Below are 25,423 nucleotides of genomic sequence, written 5' to 3'. Positions count from 1 at the left end.
CCACCTGATCATGAAGGGATTCACATCTAGATCAAGGGAGGTCATCATCCCCCTGTACTCATCACTCATTAGACCTATGATTGAGTACAATGCCCCATTTATCTGACCCGACACCTGCAGCAGCTGGAAAGGCCCCAAAAGTTCCTCACCAAAAGGATAAAGGGTCTCAAAAATATGTCTTATGCTGCCCGACTGAAAGAACTCCAGCTCTATTCAGTCTCATACCGCTTGCTCAGAGGTGACCTGTGCCTGACATATAAGGCCATGTCAAACCCAGATTTGATGAATATGCTTCACCTCAAAAATCTAGATCCCTCAGAACCACAAGGGCGGAGACTTAAACCTTGACACGGTTATTAATAGAACGTGCTGGAGGGACAGATTCATCACCCAGAGACTCCCTATGCTGTGGAACAAAATCCCGGTACATGTGAGGCAGAGCACCTCGCTGGCCTTGTTCAAGAGGAATCTTGACCAATGGATGGGAGATCGCAGATATACCCCAGGGATTACTTCAGTGTCACTGCTTGACAGAGGCACAGCAAAATAATAGGCATAGTTTTATTCAAACTAAAGGGGTGGCGAAAGCCACATAACTATGGGCTAGGCTTATAAATGCCCTTGGGCAGATAGCCTAGTATGAACCTATGAACCTATAAAGTGGAGACAAGGTCAGTCTTTCTACCATATAGCTGAGGTCAATGGTGGAGCTAATTGTCTTTGGAATTTTTTAACGGGGGACCTAAAATATAAAGGGAGTTCCAAAGATGGGCTGAAACACCAGAAGCATGTACCATGATAGATGTGTAAGTTAAGCCTGATTTGTAGATGTCTTAACAGGTGTCCCAGGACCAATGCCAACTTAATATTTCTGGGATCAAGCTTCATAAATTGGCACCAAGACCCTTTCCACTTTACCTGGTTAAATCCCCTTGTGCTACTTAGCCTCCATAATGTTTAGCATATCCTCTGAGAATGCGTGCCTTCCTGTGATTGGTGTGAGATCATCCAGGCCATGCCAGCCTCAGTGTGGTCAAACTAGGGTGCATCAGGTACCCTTTATTCTATATTAGAAAATCTGTTTGAGTCCGAGCCTTGTGTTTTACTCTTGTTAAGTTGAATAAGAAAAGGAGCCAAGTGCTGTCTGGACCAAATTAGGAGTAGTGAAGCTCATATTTGCTTTTCCTCTACTTTTGTACTAAAACGTACCTGCCCAATTCAGAGAGAGGGGAGCCTTTGTCCTCCAGGCTGCTAGTCATGAGCAAAACTGTTTTTGCTTCCTGTTGGTCCTTCTGGCACACCCCTGCTGCAGAACAACACAAGGTAAGTTTCACTGTGCAGCATCAATTTGTGGGATCTGTAAAGGTTCTGCTCTGTCTCACATTCTGCCCTGATTTATGTAGTCTTTAGGGATATCCCCCCTCTGTGCTGCAGTTTCACATGCTTGCATGGACTATTCAGTACAGTAGATGGTAGTGAGTCCCCTCTATGTAGAGTGTCACAGTGGGATTGTCTGTACTTACAGGACTTCTTATTGCAGTATGCTTCTTCCTCATCTTGTCTTACCATGTCCCTTGAAAGAATAGTTGCATAAAATCTTACCATAACCATAGATGTCCTTCTCTTCCATATTGCAGTATTCTGTACTCTTGGGTCTGCTCCTCTTGCTACCAGAACGTTGGGCCAGTCTTCAAAAGTTTGTAGTCATTCCTGGGTATGTGGGATGTCTGATGTAGCTAGATTAGCATGGGCCATAAAAGTGATGTCTGCATGCACCAGACCTCAGAACTGAGTGCCCCAGTCCCAGGACATGTTGTGCCTCTCCAGTGCCATCCAAGAAGGAAAGGTATGTTAACAGGAGGGAGGGAACGAATACTGCAACATGGAAAATGACAGCTGTTGGTATAGTAAGATTTTACACAACTATTCTCTGTCCTGTTCACATGTTGCAGCATTCTGTACTCTTGGGTGAGTGCCAAAGCTCACTGTGAGGAAGAGGGTAGTGGCTTGAAGGAATTCTCTATGAATCCATGGAGGATAGCCCTGGTGAACCCAGCCCTGGAGCTAGAGATTTGGTCTAGTTTGTAGTGCTTGATGAATGTGTGGATAGATGTCCACGTGGCTGCCTCTAAAATGGTAGAGGCGGCCAGACCTTTAAAGAAGGCTGCAGAAAAGGCCATAGCCCTACTGACGTGCTTTTACCTTGGATCCCACTGCTTTTCCATGGTGTGCATAGCAGAAGATAATTGCCCTGGAAATCCAGGCTGAGATTGTTTTGTAACTGCTTTCTCCAGGGCTATGGGGTGGAAAGACAAATAACTGGTCAGACTTCCTAAGGGACTTGGTCTTATCCAGGTAGAACCTAAGCTGTCTGCACACATCAAGGGAGTATAAGACTCTCTCACTGTCACTTTGAGTGGGTAAAGAAGATGGGGAAGTGGATGGCTTAGTTTAAAGAAAGCTCATCAACCACCTTGAGCAAGAAGGATGGATTGGTCTTAAGAGTTATCCTGTCATTGTGGCAAAGAAGACAGGGTGGAATGGCCATGAGAGCTTGTAATGCGGACACTCTTCTAGTAGAAGTCAAAGCCACTAGGAGTACTGTTTTCCATGTGCATTGTTTGAGAGAAGCTTTGGATGCTGGCTCAAAGGGGGCACCATGAGCTTCTCCAAGACTTAATTCAGGTCCCAAGGAGGGGGAATGGGTATCCAGGGTGGCCTGAGATGCACCACTCCTCTTAAAAACAACTTTGCAGGTAGTCACGAAACCAGGGGGGTTCCAGAGGCAGACCAGCTGAAATGGCAGACAGATGAGCCTTGATAGATGAGTATGCTAATTCTGTCTACAAAAGTTCACACAGAATAGGACAGTACCAAAGGGACTTGGCTTTGCAAAGGTTCCAACTGTCTCAGAGGACACAATATGGAGAATCTTTTCCATTTGAATACATACGATCTCCTGGTGTTAGGTTTCCTGGCTTCCTGCAGGACTTTGAGGATGTCCTGTTTGTATAAGTGTCTATAAGGGATCAGGATTCTGTCACCCACATGGTGAGGTGTAGATATTACTATTGTAATTAGAGATACCATGTCCTGTGTGAGAAGGTCCATGGTGTGGGGTAACCTGTGGTGATTGCCTTTGGCTAAATGCAGGAGGAGGAGGAACTAGTGCTGTCTTGGCCAAAAGGGGGTCACCAACAAGATTTTTGGTCTGTCTTGCTGAATCTTCAGTAGGACTTTCTGAATAAGAGGGAAGGGAGGATGCATAAGATAAACATCCCCTTCCAGTAAATTGAAAAGGTGTTTGTTGCCCTCACCAGAGGGCTGTGCAACTTGGTGCAAAAGGTTGGAAGTTGTCTGTTCATAGGGGGAGGCAAACAGATCTATTTAAGGTTTACCCCATCTGTGGACCAAGTTCAAAAACACATCCGTGTGAAGCATCCATTTGTGGGACTGTGACATGGACATGCTTAAGGTGTCTGCCTGAAAGTTCTGTTCTGAAAGGATGTAAACTGCCTGAAGTATTACCCCCCCAGTTTTATGGCCAGCTTCCCACACTAGGAGAGCTAGTCTGCATAGCAAGTATGATTTTGTTCCCCCTGCTTGTTATACCACAGAACAGTAGTATTGTCTATGAACAGTTTGAGGGGCCCGTTTCAGTTTAGGCTGAATTTCCCTCATCTCTCTCGCATTGATGTACTACCATTTGTTGGAGTCTGACCAGGTACCCTGGGACCCATAGTCCCCACCCCCAGGCTAGGGCATCTGTGAACACTTCCTGTACTGGCAGGGGCTGATTGAAGAGGTAAGCCTGTGTTGTGGCTCACCTGATTCAACCATCATTGAATCTCTTTGAGACAGGGTAAGAAGGGGATTTTGTACGCTAGAGGATGAGAGTGCCGAGTCCAAATGGATCTCGGGTACCATTGCAGTTTCTTCAGGTGAAGTCTCGCCAATGGTAACATGGAGATAGTTGAAGCCATGTGGCACAGGAGCCTGAGGTATTGCCTGACAGTTAGTTCTGTAGTCTGACTGACCATGAGCAGATACTGTTTTAACATTTTTACTTTTTGGGGTGGTAGGAAAGCCTTTATGATATCCGTCTGAATCCTGCACCCTAGGAAGACTTGGTCCTGAGCAGGGGTCAGGTTGGACTTGGGGTAATTTTTCTGGAAACCCAGTGCCTGTAGCAGGGAGAGGGTTGTCTGTAAGTGGAGCAGGAGGGATATTCTTTGCAAGCTGCCTGGATGAGCAGGTTGTCTAGGTGAGGGAAGATTTGGAGCCCTTGAATCCTGCAGAAGGCCACCACTGGTGCCAGGCACTTGGTAAAAACCCTTGGTGCTGTGGAGAGACTGAAGGGTAAGGCCAGCAATTGATACTGAGAGGAGGTCACAGAAATCTAAAAATCTCCTGAATTTGGGCTTTATGGAGATGTGAAGGTAGGCATCCTTGAGGTCCAAGGTGGCTATGAACCCCTGAGACAAGATCAAAGGGAAAAGAGTTTGCAAGGCGAGCATCTGAAAGGTGGGCACTTGCAGCAAAAGATTTAGGGGGAGAGGTCCAGAATTGGCCTCTAGGGACCATCTTTCCTCAGGACGAGGAAGTGTGTGGAGTAAAATCCTTTTCCTCTTTCTGTCTGAGGGACAGGTTCAGTGGTACCCTCGGCCGTGAGATTGTCCAAAACTAGTTAGAAGAGGGGGAGCTGCTCCTGGGGGGCTGAGGGATACTCCTTCCAGATGGAGTAGTTATCCATATCATAAATTGTTTTCAATTATCGATAGGACCCACCTGTCTGTGGTGATGTTTCTTCGTACTGGGAGACAGTGAGATAGTCTTAGTGATAGTGGGATGGGGAGGTTCAAGAGTGGCAGATAGTCACAGACTACCTGCCCTGTCTTGAAATTAAGGCTTCTGGATTGGGGTCTGGTCTGGCAGAAGTGGTTTGCTTCCTGGCAGTTCCTAAGTCTGAGAGGAAGGGGAGTGTGAACAGAGTGCTTCCTGATAAACTGAGTTTTGGATGGATAATTTCTATGGAACTTGGGGCTACAAGAGACAAACGGGTGTTTAAGATCTTGTAGCTCCTTGCACCTTTGCTACTTTGGTGCCAAACAGAGCTGAGTTGCCTAAAGGTGCATCCAAGAGTTTTGCCCTGATGTCATCAGGTAGTGGCTGAAGTCTTAGCCACAAATACCATCTGAGGACAGAGGCTAATGCAGCTGACCTTGCTGAGGTTTCAGCAGCATTGTAGCTGCACCTAATGGAGTGTCTAGTGACTTGGGAGGTTAAGGAAATGAGGCTGGACAGTTGAGCTTTTGCTGGGGAATGAGGAACGTCATTCAACTGTTTTGACACTTTTTCCAAAAGAGCTAAAGCATATTTGGGCATGTGGGTCTGGTAGTTGACTGCCCTGAATGCCAGGGTGGAAGATGTGTAGACCCCCCCCCCAAAATGTTTCATAGCCTTGCTATCTGTCAGTAGGAAGGAGGGAGGATGTCTTATCTGCAGAGACTGAGATTGTGCTGGGGTCGGCTGCAGGGCATTTTACCAAGAATTTAGCTCCCTCATGAACTTTGTAGAACCTGTCAGGTCTGTGGGGGCCATGGAGCTGAGAGTCTGGGTTCAAGGAAGCTGCCTTGAAAGCATCAAGCAATGCTGGCAGTAGTGGAGGGATAGCTGAAGGAGCAGGAGAATCCACCTGGAGGAGGTCGTAGTACCTTTTCTGTACCTCTTTACCTCAGATGAATCCCATTTAGTGTTCCTTCATCTTAGCAGTGGTCTCTGCAAAGGTGAGATCCTTTGCTGGGGCATATGCTTCAGCAGATTTTTCCTCGGGAGGCATAAAGTACAGTTGTGTACACTTACCATAAATGTAGATGTTTGAGTGTATTCACTGTTGCAGTCATTACATTTGGGTAATCTGCTGTTGGGTTGCCCTCATCCGGCCTGAATAACAAAGTCTTGGGTCCTGCATTGGTTGTTGTCTCCTCTTCCATGACGTCAGGGGTATAAAACATGCAGCCAATGCCATTTTATTCAGTTTTTCTTGCCTCAGATGTCAGGTGACCCCCAAATGGGGAGCAAATATATATATATATATATATAGCAATACATGAAAATGCACTTTTAGCAATAATAACTTTACCTTCATCTAAAAGCAAATACACCACAAAGGCTTTAGAATATAGTGAAGTAAACAGAAGTTATAGAAAAGGGGGGATGGCGGGTGGGTTCCCAGACTGCAACAGTGAATACACTCGAACATCTACATTTATGGTAAAGTGTACACAAGTGTACTCTGTTCTTCGTGCTTCACTGTTGCAGTCATTACATTTGGGTAGAATTCCAAAGCTATGGATGGGAGGATGGAACTAAATAGCATTAGGAGCGGCTATAAGGCCCTGCAGAACTGCAGTGGCAAAGCCTGCCCTGGATTTGGAGAAGAGAGGCAAATGTTAATGCTTTGTGAAGGTATGAACAGAGCTCCAAGTAGCAGCTTCTAGAATGTCTTTGGTTGGAACTCCTCTGAGAAAGGCTGCTGAGGTAAAGGCAGCCCTGGTGGAATGCGACCTGATTCCCTTGGGCAGAGGTTTACCATGGTGCAAGTAGCAGAAACGAACGAAGTGGCTTATCCACTTAGAAATAGTCTGCTTTGATATAGCCTTCCCCCTCTGATCCTGAAGCAAATGCCACCAGTAGTTGCTCAGACTTTCTTAGAGATTTGGTCTTGCTTAAGTAGAATCTTAGTTGTCTGTGTACGTCCAATGAATGCAGAATCTGCTCCCCCTTGTTCTGCGGATTTGGGTAAAATTCTGGCAGCTGAATAATTTGGTTACGAGCCACACTGGATACCACCTTAGGCATAAAGGAAGGATTGGTCCTGAGGGACACCCTGTCTGGGTAAAATGTAATAAAAGGCTCCACAGCCATGAGAGCCTGTAGTTCTGAAACCCTTCTTGCTGAAGTGATTGCCAAAAGGAAAGCTGTTTTCCAAGATAAAAACTTTATATCCGCAGTAGCTGCTGGTTCAAAAGGAGGCAGGGTGAGTTTTTCCAGCACAAAATTGAGGTCCCATGCAGGAGTTTGTGATGATCTGGGAGGCCTTAAATTTTTGGCCCCTCGAAGATATTGTTTTAGCAGAGGATGAGGAAAGGGGAGGCTCCGTGTTGTAATGAGCTGAGATGGCAGGGGCATGGATTTTTATTGAAGAAAAAGATAGGCCCTTGTCAAGCATCTCGAATATTGTAAAATCTGAGGGATGTTTGGTTTTGCTGCATCTGTTCCTTGTGCTTGGTTCCAAGCACAGAATCTCTTCCATTTATCAGCATAAGATTTTCTAGTACTAGGCCTTCTGCATTCCAAAATGACATCCATCACATATTTACTGAGAGGTGGTGTTTGAATAATTAAATGATCAGCCATGCTGCAAGATTCAGAGTTTGGAGCTGTGTGTGCAGAATTTGATTGTTCTGCTGAGACAGTAGATGAGGTATTTGAGGCAAATACCAAGGAGGGAGTTGAGACATATTCCTTAGAATTGGGTACCAGTGCTGGCGGGGCCAGTCTGGAGCAATTAGGATCATTTTTGTTTTTTCCTGTCTGACCTTTAGTAAGACCTAGGAGAGAAGAGGCAGAGGGGGAAAGGCATAGACTGATAGGTTTATCCAACTGAAGGATAGGGCATCCACTTTCCATGCTTGTCTGTGATAAGTCCTTGTGCAGAATTTGTCCAGTTGATAATTTTGGGGAGAGGCAAATAGATCTATGTCTGGGCTCCCCCATTTCTGTGTTACCATGCTGAAGATTTGTGGATCCAGTTTCCCCTCGTGCAGGTTCATAAGATTTCTGCTTAGGTCGTCTGCCAGAGTATTTTGCTTTCCTGGCAGGAATTGAGCTTGAAGATGTACTTGGTAAGTCAAGGCTGTGTTCAACAATGCCATGGCTAGTCTGCAAAAGGGGGTAGGAATGTGTACCCCCTGCTTGTTTATGTACCACATAACTGTGGTGTTGTCCGTCTTTATCAAAAGTTGTCCTGGATGAAGTAAGTCCTTGAAGGCTGTCAGAGCATTCTGAACAGCTAGCATCTCTTTCTGGTTGATATGCAGATGCATTTGTTTTGGGCTCCATATGCCCTGAATGCATCTTTCTGCCAGGTGGGCCCCCCCCCAAGCATAGTCTCATGCGTCTGTAGTTAGGGTTTGGGTGGCAGGGGTTAGAGTGAATGACAGTCCCTTGTTTTGGTGACATGTTTCTGCCCACCAAAGAAACTCCTGTTGTAGGCAGGGAATGAGAGGAATCATTGTTTCTAAACTGTGACAATGTTGACTCCATAAACTTTTAGGTACCATTGACATTTCCTCGTATGCAGTCTTGCATATGGAATTAGTAGAATGCAGAATGCCACGAACCCCAAAGCCTGCAGCATTTGTCTTGCAGATAACTGGGTTTTTGTTGCCATCTGTTTGAAGTATGTTGTCAGTTGCCTTTGTCTGGTGTAAGGTAAGCCATCTGGGCAGTTGTATTCAAGCTTGCACCCAGGAATGTAATTATTTGAGAGGGTACCAGTTGTGATTTCTTTTCATTTATTGTGTACCCTAGGCATGTTTAAAGCCTTTTCACAAATGCCAGATGTTGAAGAAGAATGTCCTTGTTCTCTGCTTGAATGAGACTGTTGTCCAGGTAAAGATAAATTTGTATGCTGCTTTGTCTGCAAAATGCAGTTACTGGTGCCAGGCACTTTGTAAAGACCCTGGATGCAGTAGATAAGCCAAAGGGCAGTGCAGAGAATTGGTAATGCAAAAAACCTGCCTTGAAGAGGAGGTATCTTCTGCACGATTCCCTTATTGGGAAATGCAGGTATGCCTCAAGTCTAGAGTCACTAACAAAGTGTTCCTGCCCAGCATAGGCAGTAGCTGTTGTAAAGTCAGCATTTTGAATTTTGGAATGTTCAGGAACATGTTCACAATTGATGAGTCCAGTATTGGATGCCAGGCATTGTCTTTTCTGGATACCAGGAATAGTCTTGAATAAAAAACCTTGTCCTTTTTCCTGTTCTGGTACTGGTTGAATAGCCCCCATATCCATGAGGGATGAGCCTCTGCCCATTGATTTTGTGGCAGATCTGGCCAACCGTTTGGAATTGGCAAAGTATGGAAATGAAATCTGTACCCCTTGGATACTATGTTTAATACCCACTTGTCCTGGGTAACTAACTGCCAATTTTGAGCATGAAGTGCTAATTTTCCCCCCAAGGGGGCTGCCAAAAGATAAGTGCTTAGTGAAGGTAGAGGGAAGTCATTGAGACTGCTTACTGTAGGGTTGTGCTTTGTTTCCACCAGATTTGGAGGTGGAGGCACCCCATTGCTTTGACCTGTAAGAACCCTGTGATTGGTATCTAGAGCCTTTTGAGCACCTGGATTTGCCTTGAGAGGCTCTGTTGGACACCAGAAAGGACCAGTTTTTAGTAGGCCAGTGCCTACTGAACCTGGGTGGCTGCACTTGTAAGAAATCTTTTACAGTTTGCATAGATTTAGCTTTGTCTTCCATTTTCTTTAAAATCTCTTCTGCCTAATTGCCAAACAGAGTTTCATGCTGCAAAGGGGCATCCAACAATTTAGCTTTAACATGATCAGGCAGATTTTGCTCCTTGAGCCAGACATGCCTTCTAATCTCACAGATCCAGTAACTGTGGCCTTGCAAGAGGCCTCCAAGAAATCAAGACCACATTGCAAAGTATGCTTTCCAACCTGTTCTGCTGCATGCAATAATTCCTGTAATTTTTTTGTTTTCCACACAATCAGAAATGAACATCATTTTCTGTTTCAATAAGCCCATAACATTCTGTTGATATTTAAGCATATGAAACTGGCAGTTTAAGGCCCTAATTTCCAAGGTTGCAGACGTACAAACCGTCTTTCCCCATCTATCCACCAACCTGGAATCTCTATCAGAGGGGGTAGGATTTTTGGCTGTAGAGGCCTTTACACCTTTGGGGCCCTGTGCGCTGGTCTCAGGATCAGCAGCAGGATTTCTGAATATAAATTTTTGGGAGTCAGGAACCCTGTAATATCGGTCTGGCTTACTAGGAGCCAGAGGTAGAGAATCAGGAGCCATGCTTGATTCCCGAAAACACATAATCAATGTCTAATACAGGAGGTATAGCCAAAGGCCTATGCTGAGGAAGAAGAAGGAAATCCCTAAGCCTCTTTTTTTTGATTCAGAGAAATCCTGACTCTCCCAAATGAAAATGTTCAGTATGCAAGGTTTCTCCAAAAGAATAATCCTCAGGAGGAGATGCAGATGGGATGGATTCTTCTGCATCTGAATCCCCATAGGGTGGAATAGAAAATTCCTGATCATAAGAAATGGAAACCTGATCTGAAGATTCATAATCTGTGTCTTGCCTAGGCCTCTTAGCCAGGGTTGGGGACCCTTGATCAAGGTAATTAAGTCCTCAGCCATTTTGATCATCTGTTTTTTAGGCATAGAGGCCTGAGCACGTGGCTCATGCTTTGTTTTTTTTTTTAGACTTAGAAGATGTTTTTGATCTTGTTTTTGAAGCTGGCATCGGTTTTATATAAAAATGTTGAGGCCTGAAAACACCCTCAGAAGCCAGTGACTTCTCAGCGGCTCTGGACCCAGCCATGGGAGAGACATCCGTGGGTTCAATACTCTGAGAATCTCGCGGAATACTGTACTCCACATGGGTCTCGGTAGAGGCCTGCGACTCAAAAGTAGCGGGTATCAGAGGCTGCGAAAGCACCTCACTGAGTACTGGCAAACCAGCAACTGGCTTAGGAGAAGCTTTGTCATCTGTTTTGGACCTCGACTGTCTGTCTCTGTCTTTTTCTTTGCATTTTTTGTGAACTCCGGTAGTCTAATTGCTAACAGATGACATTTCAGGGTAATTAAATCTGGATCCAAAATATTTTGAATCAAAAATATACCAATGCTTAATAGTGCGTTGGTTAAATCTAACACAAAACTGACAGCAAGGCACATTATGATCTGGGCCTAGGCAAGGACTACAGTACAAATGAAAATCCTTGTGAGGTATTTGCTTCCCACAAGTAATGCAATTATTAACTTTTACTGACATCGGTAAGGAGCAAGGAAAAGTTTTCCCAATGGTTTATGTAGCTTTAGTTGAAGACTTTGGTTCTGAAACTCGAATGCGAAAATTTCAGGAGTTGGCTGACCAGCACTTGTGAACTGCTTCAGGCACTGTGTGGCAAGAAACACTGAATAAAATGGCGTCGGCTGCAAGTTTTATACCCTTTTTGACCTGACCTCATGGAAGAGGAGACAGCAACCGACGCAGGACCCAAGACTTTGTTATTCAGGCCGACTGAGGGCAACCTGCCAGCAGATTACCCAAATGTAATGGCTGCAACAGTGAAACACGAAGAACATCCAAGAGGGGAGAGAAGTTGGGAAACAGAGAGGGATTCCTCTGAGGAAGAGCCCGAGGATTTCTCCTCTTCCACATGAGGAGTCTAAGGTTGGGGCCTAGGACTCAGCACTGTGGGGGAGTCACTGGTGAAGGTACTGAAGAGGCAGGCCTTAAAGCCATGAAGGCATTGAAGAGGCTTTGTGAGAGCCTGCCAATCGGGCTGGCTTTCCACTGGAGGAGAGGTATGTTTCCTCTCTCTTTTTCAGAGAAGGTCTAGCAGCTGTCTGGGCTGCAGTTGGCCTGGAATTGGGCAGCAACAAGGTAGGGGAGGGATCCATCTGGTCAGCCGATGCAAGCCTAGGTTCCCCCTTGGTATTGGAAGTTGATGTCTGCAGGACCTTTGAGGACGTGCCTTCTGCACTAGTTCTGCAGCTTCCATGTTGGTACCTGCTGTATGCAAATCAAAAAGCGATTGTCCTTCCAGGCTGATGTCGAACATAGGAGGTGGAAGTGCAGCTATGGTTTCAGTCGTAGAGGTCTGGGCCTTTTTCTTAGGTGGCTTGACAGGCAGACTGGATGTCCCCTCCATACCTAAATGCGTGAGTCGTTGATTTTCTAGTATGATTAAAGCATGCAATCTGCTACGGGTTCCTATTACATTATCGAAGTTCTGAAACTCTGAACACCATAAAGTTAAAACTTATGAAGTTTCAGAATGTCGATTCAGTAAAAATAAAACATAAAAAAGAAAGGAAAGAAACTTGGGAGCAAGACCCCTTTTCTCTTTAAATATACCAACTCTGAGACTGCAATATAGTGTGGATAGGAGAGATTTCCCTACTGCCTAGTATATTTAAAGAGTGGTGGTGGGGGGTGCTTACAAGTTACTTTTTCTTGTGTTTTTTTCAAAGTTATAAAACTTCGAACATACAAGTTCGATCTTGTAGTGTTCGAAGTTTTATAGTTTCGACAATGTAATAAGAACCCTCTGCTATGGATGGCTTTTAGGACAAAGGTCTGGCAAATGGAGCAGGCCTTATGGTTGTGCGATGGTCCCAGACAAGAGACTAAGCTTGTGAGTGTCTGTGGGAAATCTGATGGCTGCACTTAACATTTTCCCTTTCTGGATAACATGAACATATACCAGCACTCAATGACTCAAAATAAAATATCACCACTGGTGTACTTTTCTGAATAATTCTTCATCTCATGGCCGATACAGTAGGAGCAGCTGATGTTTGACTAGCGGCAGAGAAGTTTTGAGCTCTGGTGCATGCAGATGTCATTTTCATGCCCACAGTAATCTATCCCTGTCAGATGTCCTATGCACCCAGCAGTGACTACAAACTTTTGAAGACTAGTTGGACGTTTGGGTAGTAAGAGGAGGAGACCTAGGAGTGCAAATACTGTAACAGGAACATCCTAAAAGTCCCCATTATTTTATTTTTTACTGATTTGTTGATTGGGTAAGCCCTCTTGGCAAAATTATCTCTTCTGGAGTAGCTGACAAAACTAGCCAGTTATGTGACTTTCTCAGTGTTGCACAGTAGGCAAAATGAAGGTGGAAGGAATCAAACTCTGTAACCTGGGCACAGGCAACTGCTTATTAATAGTTCAGAGTTTTAGACTTCTCTGCTAGGATCAATTATAAGAAAAATCCTCCATTTGCTGTTTAAAAAATAATTAAATCTAGCCAATTAGTGAAAGGAGCTGAGAAATAGGATTTCTTAATTATCTGCAAGTGCTCTGAGACTACCGCGAGATGTGGCTGTATTAGATTTTGACTTCGATTTCTTCATTTACGGTTTGGATATTTCTTTTATTACTCTTACTGTATAACAGTTTATTTTAAATTATTGTTTACCTTAATTTTTTTTTGGATGTGTAAAATTTCTTGATTAAGGTCAGCTAGAAAAAAAATTATTTTTAATTTATTGATCACAAAGTAATTGAAACTACTTTTTAGTGGAGACCTAGGATTTTTATTTAGCTGCAAGTACTAAAAGACTACTGCTGGGTTTGTTTGAGTTGCCCTTCTGTAAATGTGACTTTGATCTTTCAGCGCCCAGTAGAATGACCAGATTAAATAAGACTGAGAGGAATTTCCAAACTGTTAAGGCCCTCCGTATTTAGTCTGTTAAAGTTTGAGTGAGCCTCTGTTTCATATCATTTCCCTTACTTGGTGCAAACTGCAATACTCCTAGTACTACCCCCCCCCCCAAAAAAAAAAAAAATCTTTTAAAAATTTGTATTAAACTAGACTACCAATCACTGGATAGCCTAGGAACTGCTGCTCAGGAATCTGCTTGGGATTAGTGTTTGTTTTGATCAAACCTGTTTTTTTAATAGGAATAATTCTCTTGATTTACTTCTGTGGAGAGGAGAATAAGGGGATTTATTCTTGCTAGTACCTGACTGGACAGTGTGTATTGGACTTTGTTTTGGTTGAAGTGAGAACCTCATGAGCATTTTTGTGTAGTGTAGCAGTTTGTTTCATCCAGGTGTTGTACATTCTATGCAGGGTATCTAACAATACATGTGTACAGAAAGTAGTGACTTAGGCTTAATGCTAATGTTTTAGCTTTGGTAAGAAGGAGGTAAGGATTATTGATTCCTAGCTCTGTTGAGTCCAGCACTAGCTATCTCCTCTACTAGCCAGTACCTCTGATAATCAACTTCAAACCACATCAACATTACTTCCCTTTCATCCCACATTAGAAAGTACCTAGAACCATGCATTTGCCAGCTTGGTTGAAATATGTATCCTAAGAGAATGTAGCAAACTGACAAGTGTGTGAAAGATAGTTATTTAATGCTGTCACATGACAAAACTACAAATAGCAAGTTGGATGCCAGTATTACACAACACACTGAAGCTCATCATACACAGATAAGTGCAAATGCATAGAACTTCATATAATGAGGCTCTTAAGTAATTTACTTGAACTACAAATGATTCCTCCATATAACCTAAACAAAAAAAACAACCTCCATGACTCCAATGGATGAAGGTGGCTGTGACCCCATATTTGTAAAGACTAGCAAGACAAACTAATGATATGGAACTTTTCCATATCCACCTCACCATTTTTAAGACCCATCTTTTAATGTTGTAGCTTACTCTAGGACTCTGTGACCATCAGGTCCTAACTCCTACCTGACTAGTATGAAGTCCCTGTACATTAAGCCAAATAACCATCATTGTAGGGGGGACTTCAATACCCAGAGCTTTCTGGACTAGTTAGTCCACATCACCAACCAGTGGAGATAAAATCCTGGACTTGGTGCTCAATAGGATGAGTCAACTCTATTTCCTCCCAATTCTAACTCCTTCCCTTGCCAAATTTGACTGCAAATCTGTCACAATCACCATGACAGAATCCAGAAGTATCCTCCAATATCTTGGTATTCAGAGACTATGCCAGATCTAGTCTACTGCAGCTAAGTCCTGAACTGGCAGTCCTTTATTGCTACATTCTATGCATATGTGAATAGCTGCCTACATGCACGAGGGGGCTCTGAAGTAAATAAACACCAAATAAAAAAATAAACCCCTACGGTAGAGAGAGAATATTAACAGGCTCCATAGTAAAAGAACAAAAATAATTGTAACTCTCACTCCTTGTAATGGAATTACAGACCCTGATCAAATTAACCAAATCCAGACATGAGAGGAAAAATAGTGACCCAGCCAAAGGACCACCCCAAAGCCATCTTTAGCTATGTTAAAAACAATACCCAGCACTAATAGGAAATATCACATACACAAACCTAAAGCTAAAATCATCTGCTAATAAATTGGCTGATTTTGCCCTCCTGTATTCCCAGATCTCATACCCTGCATTTCCCTCAAATCTCTAATGAACAAGTCCTCAAGGCTTTAGCCAAGGCTAAGAACATTGCTTCTATTGGTCTGTATAACATACTGGGCTAATTACTGACCAGCCTGAAATGAGACCTTTCAGGTCCCCTACAGAGGCTTAGTGTTGGCTTGCAAAACGGGCTTTGTACAAGATGAATGGAGGGCAACAACTGTCATCCCCTTGCACAAAGGTGGAGTGCCAGTGGACCCAGGAAATTATAGACCCATAAGTCTGACAAGCCTCATCTAAAAGACTATGGAAAGTATTATCAATGTAATTGATAAGGACCTGGGAAAACCTGCAGACTCTTGACTGAAGCCAGTTCAGATTTGTCAGTGGCAGATCCTACCTGCTTAACCTGGTTATCTTTTTCAGAAAGGCTACTTGGTTTCAAAACTTTGACTTTCTTATGGTCGAGACTATAAGATTGTAGTTTTGGAGCTTTGAACCATTTAAATGGAAATTGCTGTACAGTACAGAACTGTGTATTTTTTGTTTTTCTCTCTGTAGTGTGGTTTCAGAGTTGGTATATTTAATTAGCAGGGGGCCTTGCCCCTCTGCAAAAATGTAAAAAAACAAAAAAAAAAAACTTTTTTTTATTTACTTTTGAAGTTTCAGAGATTCTATCTTATGGTCCTGACTTTAAGGAATGCGAAGTTTAGAAACTTTGAAGTTTAAAAGTAGACTTCTGAGAAGTGTTCAGCATCATCCCACTGAAGTATTGTAGATTAACTGTCCCTGCTGAATGCCAATCCCTATGTAATTCTGATAGCAAATACAATGCATAAAATTAATCTGCTTTATCTCCTGTAAAAGACCTGTCACTTATGGTGTACACCAGAGCTGCAGATGACTGTAAACTTGGTGCAGTCATAAACTCCCCAGAGGACACAAAGTTCCTCCAAGAGTGCCCTTCCCAAACCAGTAGTTGGTGTCAAAACCGTAGCCTAAAATTAAATGCCTGCCAAAAGTATCTAGTTAATCAGACTCCTGGTATGACAGTTAGAGTAGATAGAAACAGAATAATACCCCTCCATCTCAGAAAGTGAAAATAAGTAAAAACTTTCCAAAAGCTGCATATGACTGCAAGACGGGAAAAAGGTAGTCAAAAAGCTGAGAATACACTTTACAGTAACAATTACTGGGGCTATTTTGGACCACCTGGAGTGCATGTTGCAGCAGCTCAGCAGTGTGCCAGTGGACAGGTCCAATACCTGTTGACTGAGAAAATCAACCAAATTCATAAGGAAATGTTTTGAAAGATTATATTAATACTAACAATCAGAAGATCCAAGGGATGGAATAAGTTTGACACTCATATGACTTAAAAACACTTACGGGAAATGTGTATAGAATACAAAACTACTCAGGAAGATGTTGAAGTGGAAGATCACTTGAGATGGGATACTCCAAGGCTAAGCATAATACCTCACATGGCAGAAGGAAAGAACTACGTAATTTGTGAAAGACCTACTAAACAACTGGACTTGGAATACAAGGGAAATGAGTTGAAAGTAAAAGTCAAAGTAAACTTTGTCATTCAGACCCACACACGAGTGCAGGCAAAAAAAAAGTTTGTTGCTTTGAGCTCAACGTACAGACAAAGCTTACCATTTTATATATATATATATATATATATATATATTTATATAACAGAAGTACATCTTTGAGCAGTAACAGAAAGCTTTTTATCTTAACAGAAAGGAATGACACTGAACAGTCTTTGAAAGTTGAGTGTTAATGTAACAGAGGGTCAAACTGGAGTATATGCAGACCATGATTATTCAGCCACTCCAGAGGACTCAGTTTGTGCTGGTTATTACAATGTGTAAAACCAGGAAGATCAAACTGTTATACCCTGCCATATTCAAGATGAGTTTCTCTAGAGTTCTAAAACAATTTAAATGCCAAAAAGTGCACTAGAAGAGTTCTGTCAGTTTAAGAGGCATGCTCTGCAGCTGTTGAGGAAGGAGAATCCCCTCAAACAGACTATATGCAACCAAGAAAAGACAGGGTTGCTGCCAGATCAATTAAACCCTTTCTAGTCTTCTAGCAAAATCTGTCAGGCAGAGGAAGATGCATAGCTACTCCAAAAAAGCTGAAAGCAGCAGACCACTAGCAAACAACAGTTTGAAGATGACTGACAAGATCAGTTAGAAAGACCCCTCTTTTTTTTTTCTTTATTCCATTGGCCCATACTCCATAAGTGGTAGTTCTTTCGGATAAGTGGAGGTGATATGAAAATACAAAGTGTGAAGTGTTGAGACAAAGATGAGGAAACCATGTGTGACAGAGCCTGAACTTTGAGATTACAGTCTTGACTTGGTTACTACAGTGTGTACAGTGAATGTAATGTTCAGCTATTGGTTGAAATACCTTTCCTTACTATTTAAATAGACTAAATTTTTCTTTCTTTTTTAAGTCAAACTGTTCTATACATAGATGTTCTTCATGTTTCACTGTTGCAGTCATTACATTTGGGTAATCTGCTGGCAGGTTGCCCTCAGTCAACCTGAATTCCAAAGTCTTGGGTCCTGTTTCAGTTTCTGCCTCTTCTTCCATGATGTCGGGTATAAAACATGCAGCTGATGCCATTTTCTTTAGTCTTTCTTGCCGCGCGGTGCCTGAAGCAGAAGCATTTCACAAGTGCCGGTTGTCCGACTACTGAAATATTTGAGTTTGAATTTCAGAGCCAAAGTCTTCACCAAAGCTAAATACCCCATTGGGGAAACTTTTTTCTTGCTCCATACCAATGTCAGAAAAAGTTAATAATTGTATTACTTGTGGGAAGCAAATACCTCATAAGGGCTTCCATTTATACTGTATTCCTTGCCTTGGCCCTGATCACAATGTGCCTGGCTGTCAGCTTTGTGCTAGATTAAGTGCCGGTATATTTTTTCCTCAAAGTATTTTGGAAACAGATTTAACTACCCAGAAATGTCATCAGATAGCAATCCGACTACCGGAGTACATAAAAAAAATGCAAAGAAAAGGACAGAGAAAGGCAGTAGAGATCCAAAACCAATGACTAAGCTTCTCCTAAGCCAGTCACCGGTACTCAGTGAGGCGCTTTCGCAGCCCTTGATACCTGCTACCTTTGAGTCGCAGGTCTCTACCGACACCCATGTGGAGTCCGGCATGCCGCAAGATACTCAAGGTATTGGACCAATGAATGTATCTCCCTCAGATGGGTCTGAAGCCGCTGAGCAGGCACTGGCTTCGGAGGGTGTATTCAGATCTCAACATTTGTATATCAAGCTGACGACAGCTGCAAAACCAAAGACAAAGGCAGCTTCTAAAACTAAAAAACTGATGCATGAGCCACATGCCCAGGCCTCTATGCCTAAAAAACAGATGATCAAGATGGCTGAAGACCTTACTACCTTGATCAGGGGTACCCATCCCCCTCCAGATAAGAGGGCTAGGCAAGACACAGATTATGAATCTTCAGATCAGGTTTCTATTTCTTCTGATCAGGAATTATCTATACCTCCCTATGAGGATTCTGATGCAGACAAGTCTATACCATCTGCTTCTCCATTTGGGGAAACCTTGCATACTTTGAGGGAGCATTTTCACTGGGAGAGTCAAGACTTCTCAGAATCAAAAAAGAGGCTCAGGGATTTCCTTCTCCCTCAGCACAGGCCTTTGGCCATTCCCCCTGTTTTAGACATTGTGGATGATGTGTTTTCAGAGTCAAGCTTGACCCCCGACTCCTTACCTCTGGCTCCCAGTAAGCCTGACAGATATTACAGGGTCCCTGATTCACATAAATTTTTATTTAGAAACCCTGCTGCTGATCCTGAAACTATTTCACAGGGTCCTAAGGGTGTTAAGGCCTCAACAGCAAAAAATCCTACCCCCTCTGACAGAGATTAAAGGGCACTGGACAGATGGGGGGGGGAAGGTTTATACATCTGCAACCTTGGCAATCAGAGCCTTAAACTGTCAATTTCATATGCTTAAGTATCAACATGTTATGGGATTGCTGAACAGAAAATGATGTTGATTTCTGAATGTGCAGAAAATAAAGAATTGCAGGAATTATTGCATGCAGCTGAACAGGTTGGAAAACATACTTTGCAATGTGGTTTTGACTCCTTAGAGGCCTCCTGCATGGCCGTAGTTACTGGATCCGTGATTAGGAGGCATGCCTGGCTAAAGGAACAAAATTTGCCTGATCCTGTTAAAGCTAAATTACTAGATGCACCTTTACAGCATGACACTCTGTTTGGTATTAAGGCAGAAGAGGTTTTAAAGAAAATGGAAGATAAAGCGAAGTCTATGCAAACTGTTAAAGACTTCTTACAAGTGCAGCCAACAAGATCCAGTAGACACTGGCTTACAAAAAAATGGTCCTTTCCTGTGTCAGACAGAGCTCAAAGGGGCAAATCCAGATGCCCAAAGGGTTCCAGATACAGGCACAAGATTCATACAGGTCAAAGCAATGGGGTGCATCTACCTCCAAATCAGGAGGAGATAAAGTGAAAACCTACAGAAAACAGTCCCAATGACTTCCCTCTGCCTACACCAAGCACTTATCTTTTGGAAGCACCCTTAGGGGGGAAATTAGCAGTTAATAACCCAAGACAAGTAGGTACTAAACATAGTATCACAGGGATACATATTCTATTTCCACACACTGCCAGTGGCAAATGGTTGGCCAGATCTGCCCAAAAAGCAATGGGCAGAGGCACAGAAACAGGTTACATCCCACATGGATAAGGGGGCCATTCAACCAGAACAGGAAAAAGGACAAGGTTTTTACTCAAGACTGTTCTTGGTACCCAGAAAGGGCAAGGCCTGGTGGCCAATACTGGACTTATCCATTTTGAACACATACCTGGACATGCCAAAATTCAAAATGCTGACTTTGCAGCAGCTTCTGCCCATGCTGGGCAGGAATGCTTGGCTGGTGACATTAGACCTAAAAGAGGCATACCCGCATGTCCCAATAAGACAATTGTGCAGAAGATACCTCAGATTCAAGGCTGGCTTAATGCATTACCAATTCTCTGCACTGCCCTTTGGCTTATCTACTGTGCCCAGGGTCTTCACAAAGGGCCTGGCACCAGTAATTGCATTTTGCAGACAAAAAAGTATACAAATATACCCTTACTTGGACAACTGTCTCATTCAAGCAGAGAGCATGGACATTCTTCTTCAACACCTGGCATTTGTGAAAAGGCTTCTAACATGCCTAGGGTACACAATAAATGAAAAGAAATCACAAAGTACAGTTTTGTACCTACCATAAATGTAGATGTTCGAGTGGTTATGCTGCTGCAGTCATCACACTTGGTTATCTGCCATCAGGCAGTCACGCAGTCGGCCTGAATTCCAAAGCCTTGGTCCGGCGTCAGTTGTCGCTTCTTCCCTGACGTCAGTGTGGCAGGGGTATAAAAGAGGCAGCCAACGCCATTTTCTTCAGTTTTTCTTGCCCCAGATGTCAGGTGCCCCCAAACTAAGAAGGCAAAATAAGAAGCTTGCAAAACATACTTTAGTGCAAAACAATGGTACTAGTTGTAAGCAAATACACCATATAGACAAGCATCCCAAAGGTTGAAGTACATGGAGGTATAAGAAAAGGCCTTGTTAGAAAATGGAGGTATAAGAAAAGGCCTTGTTAGAAAGAGGGGATGGAGGGAGGGTAACCTGGACTGCAGCAGCATAACCACTAGAACATCTACATTTATGGTAGGTACAAAACTGTACTATGTTCATCGTGCTGTGCTGCTGCAGTCATCACACTTGGGTAAAGTCCCAAAGCTATGGTTGGGTGGTAGGAGCTAAACTGGGTTAGGTGCAGCTAAGATGCCCTGCAGAACTGCAGTGGCAAACCCAGCTCTGGTTTTAGAGTACAGAGGAAGGTGGTAATGCTTGGTGAAGGTGTGCACTGAACTCCAGGTAGCTGCCTCCAGAATGTCCTTGGTTGGGACTCCTCAGAGTAAGGCTGCTGAAGTTGCTGTAGCCCTGGTAGAGTGAGACCTAATACTAGCAGGCACTGCTTTCCCGTGGTGAGAGTAGCAAAAGCGGATGCAATGTGCTATCCATTTGGAGATGGTCTGCTTTGAAATAGCCTTTCCTTCTGAGCCTGGTGCATAGGATACAAGGGGTTAGTCAGATTTTCTGAAGGCCTTTGTCCTGTCCAAATAGTAACGTAGCTGTCTGTGAATGTCCAAAGAGTGAAGGAGTCTTTCCCCTTTATTCTGTGGGTTTGGATAAAAGGTGGGCAAGTGTATGGCCTGATTGAGAGCCACACTGGATACTACCTTTGGCATGAAAGAAGGGTTGGTGCGTAAAGATACTCTGTCCTGATGGAAAATGGTGAAAGGTTCCACTGCCATAAGGGCCTGCAGTTCTGAGACTCTGCATGCTGAGGTGATAGCTAGCAGCAGGGCTGTCTTCCATGACAAGTATTGAAGCTCTGCTGAAAAGGCTGGTTCGAAAGGAGGAAGTGTTAACTTTTCCAGAACAAAATTTAGATCCCAAGTTGGAGTAGGTGGTTTTCTGGAGGGTCTTATATTTTTTGCCCCTCTGAGAAACTGCTTTAGCAAAGGACGAGAGAAAATGGGTGGAACCGTATCATATTGAGCTGAAATGGCTGAAGCATGGATCTTTATGGATGAGAAGGAAAGGTCTTTGTGTAGCAGCTCGGTTAGATATTGGAGTATGTGTGGAATATTTGGTATACCAGGATTTAGGCTTCTGGCCTGGTTCCATACACAAATCTTTTCCATTTGTCTGAGTAAGTTTTTCTGGTGCTGGGCCTCTTGGCCTCCAAAATGACATTCTGGACGTCCTTTGAGAGAAGTGTTGTTTGATAATTTAAGGTATTTTCCATGCAGCTAGATTTAAGGTCCTTAGCTGACTGTGAAGTATCTGAGAGTTCTGTTGAGTTAGCAGAGGGAATTGAGGTAAGATCCATGGAGGGCTGTGAGACAAGTTTCATAGTAGTGGTTACCAGTGTTGACGTGGCCAGTCCGGGGCAATGAGGATCATCTGTGGTCTCTCCGATCTGGTTTTCAGTAACCCCTGGGAGAGTAGAGGCAGAGGTGGGAAGGCATAGACTGACAATGCTGTCTAACTGAATGATAGGGCATCCACTTTCCAGGCTAGGGGATGGTAAGTCCTTGTGCAAAATTTTTGTAGCTGGCAGTTGTTGGTTGAGGCAAACAGATCTATGTCTAGCGGTCCCCACCTTTGAGTTATCATTGAGAATACTTGTGGGTGTAGTCTCCACTCGTGAGGGTCTGTCAAATCTCTGCTTAATTTGTCTGCCAAAATGTTTTCTTTTCCTGGCAGGAATTGTGCTTGCAGTTGTACTTGGTAAGTTAATGCTGTGTTCCACAAGTCCATTGCCTGTCTGCATAGTGGGTAGGAGTGCGTCCCTCCTTGTTTATGTACCACATAACTGTGGTGTTGTCCGTCCTTATTAGAAGTTGTCCTGGATGCAAAAGGTCCTTGAAGGCTGTTAGTGCATTTTTTACAGCTAGCATCTCCTTTTGATTGATGTGTAGCTGCCTTTGGTTTGCAGACCATTTGCCTTGTATGCATTGTCTTGCCATGTGTGCACCCCAGGCGTAGTCTGATGAATCTGTTGTCAAGGTTTGGTTTGGTGGAGGTGAGACAAAAGGAAGGCCCTTGTTTGCTTGGCATGCTTGAGCCCACCATAGAAACTCTTTTTGAAGGCAGGGAATGAGAGTAATAGTTGCTTCGAGGCTGTGTCTGTGCTGGGACCATACACTTTTTAGGTACCATTGTAGTTTTCTCATATGTAGCCTTGCATATGCAATTAGTTGAATGCAGGATGCCATGTACCCCAGTACCTGCAGGAATTTCCTTGCAGTGAGCTGGGTAGAAGTTGCCATGTTTTTGAAGTACTGAGCCAGTTGTTTTTGCTTGTCTGGCATGAGGTAAGCCATCTGGGTCATTGTATTCAAGCTGGCACCCAGGAAAATTATTTCTTGTGAAGGGTATTAGTTTTGACTTCTTTTTGTTTACTGTGTACCCTAGGCAACTTAGCAACTTTGTTACAAATGCCAGATGCTGTAGTAGGATGTCTTTGCTGTCCGCTTGGATCAGGCAGTCATCCAGATATGGATAAATTTGTATTCCTCGCTGTCTGCAGTATGCAATTACTGATGCCAGGCATTTCGTGAATACTCTGGGCACAGTAGATAAGCCAAAGGGCAATGCAGAGAATTGATAATGCGTTGTGCCTGCCAAAAATCTGAGGTATCTTCTGCAATCTTGTCTAATAGGGACATGCAGGTATGCCTCTTGGAGGTCCAACGTTACCAGCCAAGACTCCTTGCCCAGCATGGGAAGAAGCTGCTGTAGTGTGAGCATTTTGAATTTGGGAATGTCCAGGTAAGTGTTTAGAATTGAAAGGTCTAAGATGGGTCTCCAGGCTTTGTCCTTTCTTGGTACTAGAAATAGTCTTGAGTAAAATCCTTGACGTTGCACTTTTGCAGGTACCTTTTGAATTGCTTTCATGTTCATGAAAGCTGAAATTTGTTTTTGCGCCTCTGCCCATTGGTTTGTTGGCAGATTTGGCATGCCTCTCATCCGTGGTAAAGTGTGAAAATGAAATCTGTAGCCTCGGTTAATAATATCCAGAACCCATTTGTCCTTTGTTATGATGTGCCAGTTTTGTGGGAAAGAGCCAGTTTTCCTCCTAGAGGTGCTGCCTGGGCAATTATGCTTGGCAGGTGAAAAGGAAAGTCATTGAGTTTGTTTTCTGAAAGGTTGAGATCTGTCGTCTCCCCCTCTTTGAGTTGTTGTTTGCCATTGTCTAGGCCTGAAAGTACCCTGTGCCTGGCCTTTGCCCCTAGGGCATCTGTACCTGCCCCTTTGGGGTCTGTCTGAAGCAGGAAAGGACCAGTTTTTTGATGGCCAGTTTCTGCTGAAGCGAGGAGGTTGTACCTGTAAAAAATATTTAACTGTTTGCATTGATTTTGCCTTTTCTTCCATCTTCTTTAAAACTTCCTCTGCTTTGACACCAAATAATGCATCCTTTTGCAGTGGAGCATCCAGTAACTTTGCTTTGACATGTTCTGGTAAGGTCTGCTCTTTTAGCCAAACATGTCTACGTATTACAGACCCTGTGACTGCTGCTCTACATGAGGCCTCCAAAGAATCAAAACCACACTGCAAGGTATGTTTTCCCACTTGTTCTGCTGCATGCAACAAATCTTGCATCCCTTTGAAATCTAGCTATGTTTGAGGGATCATTTTCTGTTTTAACTGATTAAGCAAGTACTGCTGGTATTTAATCATGTGGAATTGGCAGTTTAATGCCCTCATGGCCAAAGTGACAGAGGCATACACTTTTTTCCCCCATCTTTCTAATGCCCTGGAATCTCTTTCCGCAGGTAGTGGATTCTTAGCAGTAGAGGCCTTAACCCCTTTGGGACCCTGGGAAATGGTTTCTGGGTCTGCAGCAGGGCTTTTATATAAAAACTTGTGAGAGTCAGGGACTCGATAGTATCTGTCAGGTTTAGGTGGTGCTGGAGATAAGGAATCTGGATTTAGACTGGATTCAGTGTACACATCATCCAGAATGTCCAAAACAGGTGGAATGGCTAGGGGTCTGTGCTGAGGCAAAAGAAGAAACTCAGAGTCTTTTCTTGGAGTCAGAGTAATCTTGTCCTTCCCAGTGGAAATGCTCTCTCATGGTGTGCAGGTTTTCCCCAAAAGAGAAGTCTTCAGCGGGGGAAACAGAGGGAATAGACTCCTCAGCATCTGAGTCTTCATAGAGAGGGAAGGGGGTAATCCTGTTCTTCAGAGTCTGCTGAGGAAATGGATTCCTGGTCAGAAGGAGGTAAATCTGGAGGTAAGAACGAGGAGACTGGGGACGTGGTTATATAGTTGGATGTCATATCCCTGTTTCTGCATTGTACTTTTCTCCCCAGATTTGACTGTGAGAGTGACTAAATGTTTTTTGATGTAACGTGCAAGGAATAACTGTACAGTACTGGTTCAGATAATACATTTGAGGAATGCCATGTTTGCAGCACCCTGGAGAGTGACCGTTTTCAAGTAATCAGGTCCTTCGCCATTTTGAGCATTTGTTTTTTAGGCATAGGGGCCTGTATGGGAGTCTGTGGACTCGGTTTCTTAACCTTTGGAAACTTAGCATATGACTTAACGGAAAGAGTCGTCTGTT

This window comes from Protopterus annectens, chromosome 4.part0 (genome assembly GCF_019279795.1).
Source record: "Protopterus annectens isolate FY-2018-M chromosome 4.part0, PAN1.0, whole genome shotgun sequence".
In the NCBI taxonomy this organism is placed as follows: domain Eukaryota; kingdom Metazoa; phylum Chordata; order Ceratodontiformes; family Protopteridae; genus Protopterus; species Protopterus annectens.
Note: the sequence above shows the minus strand (reverse complement) of the source record.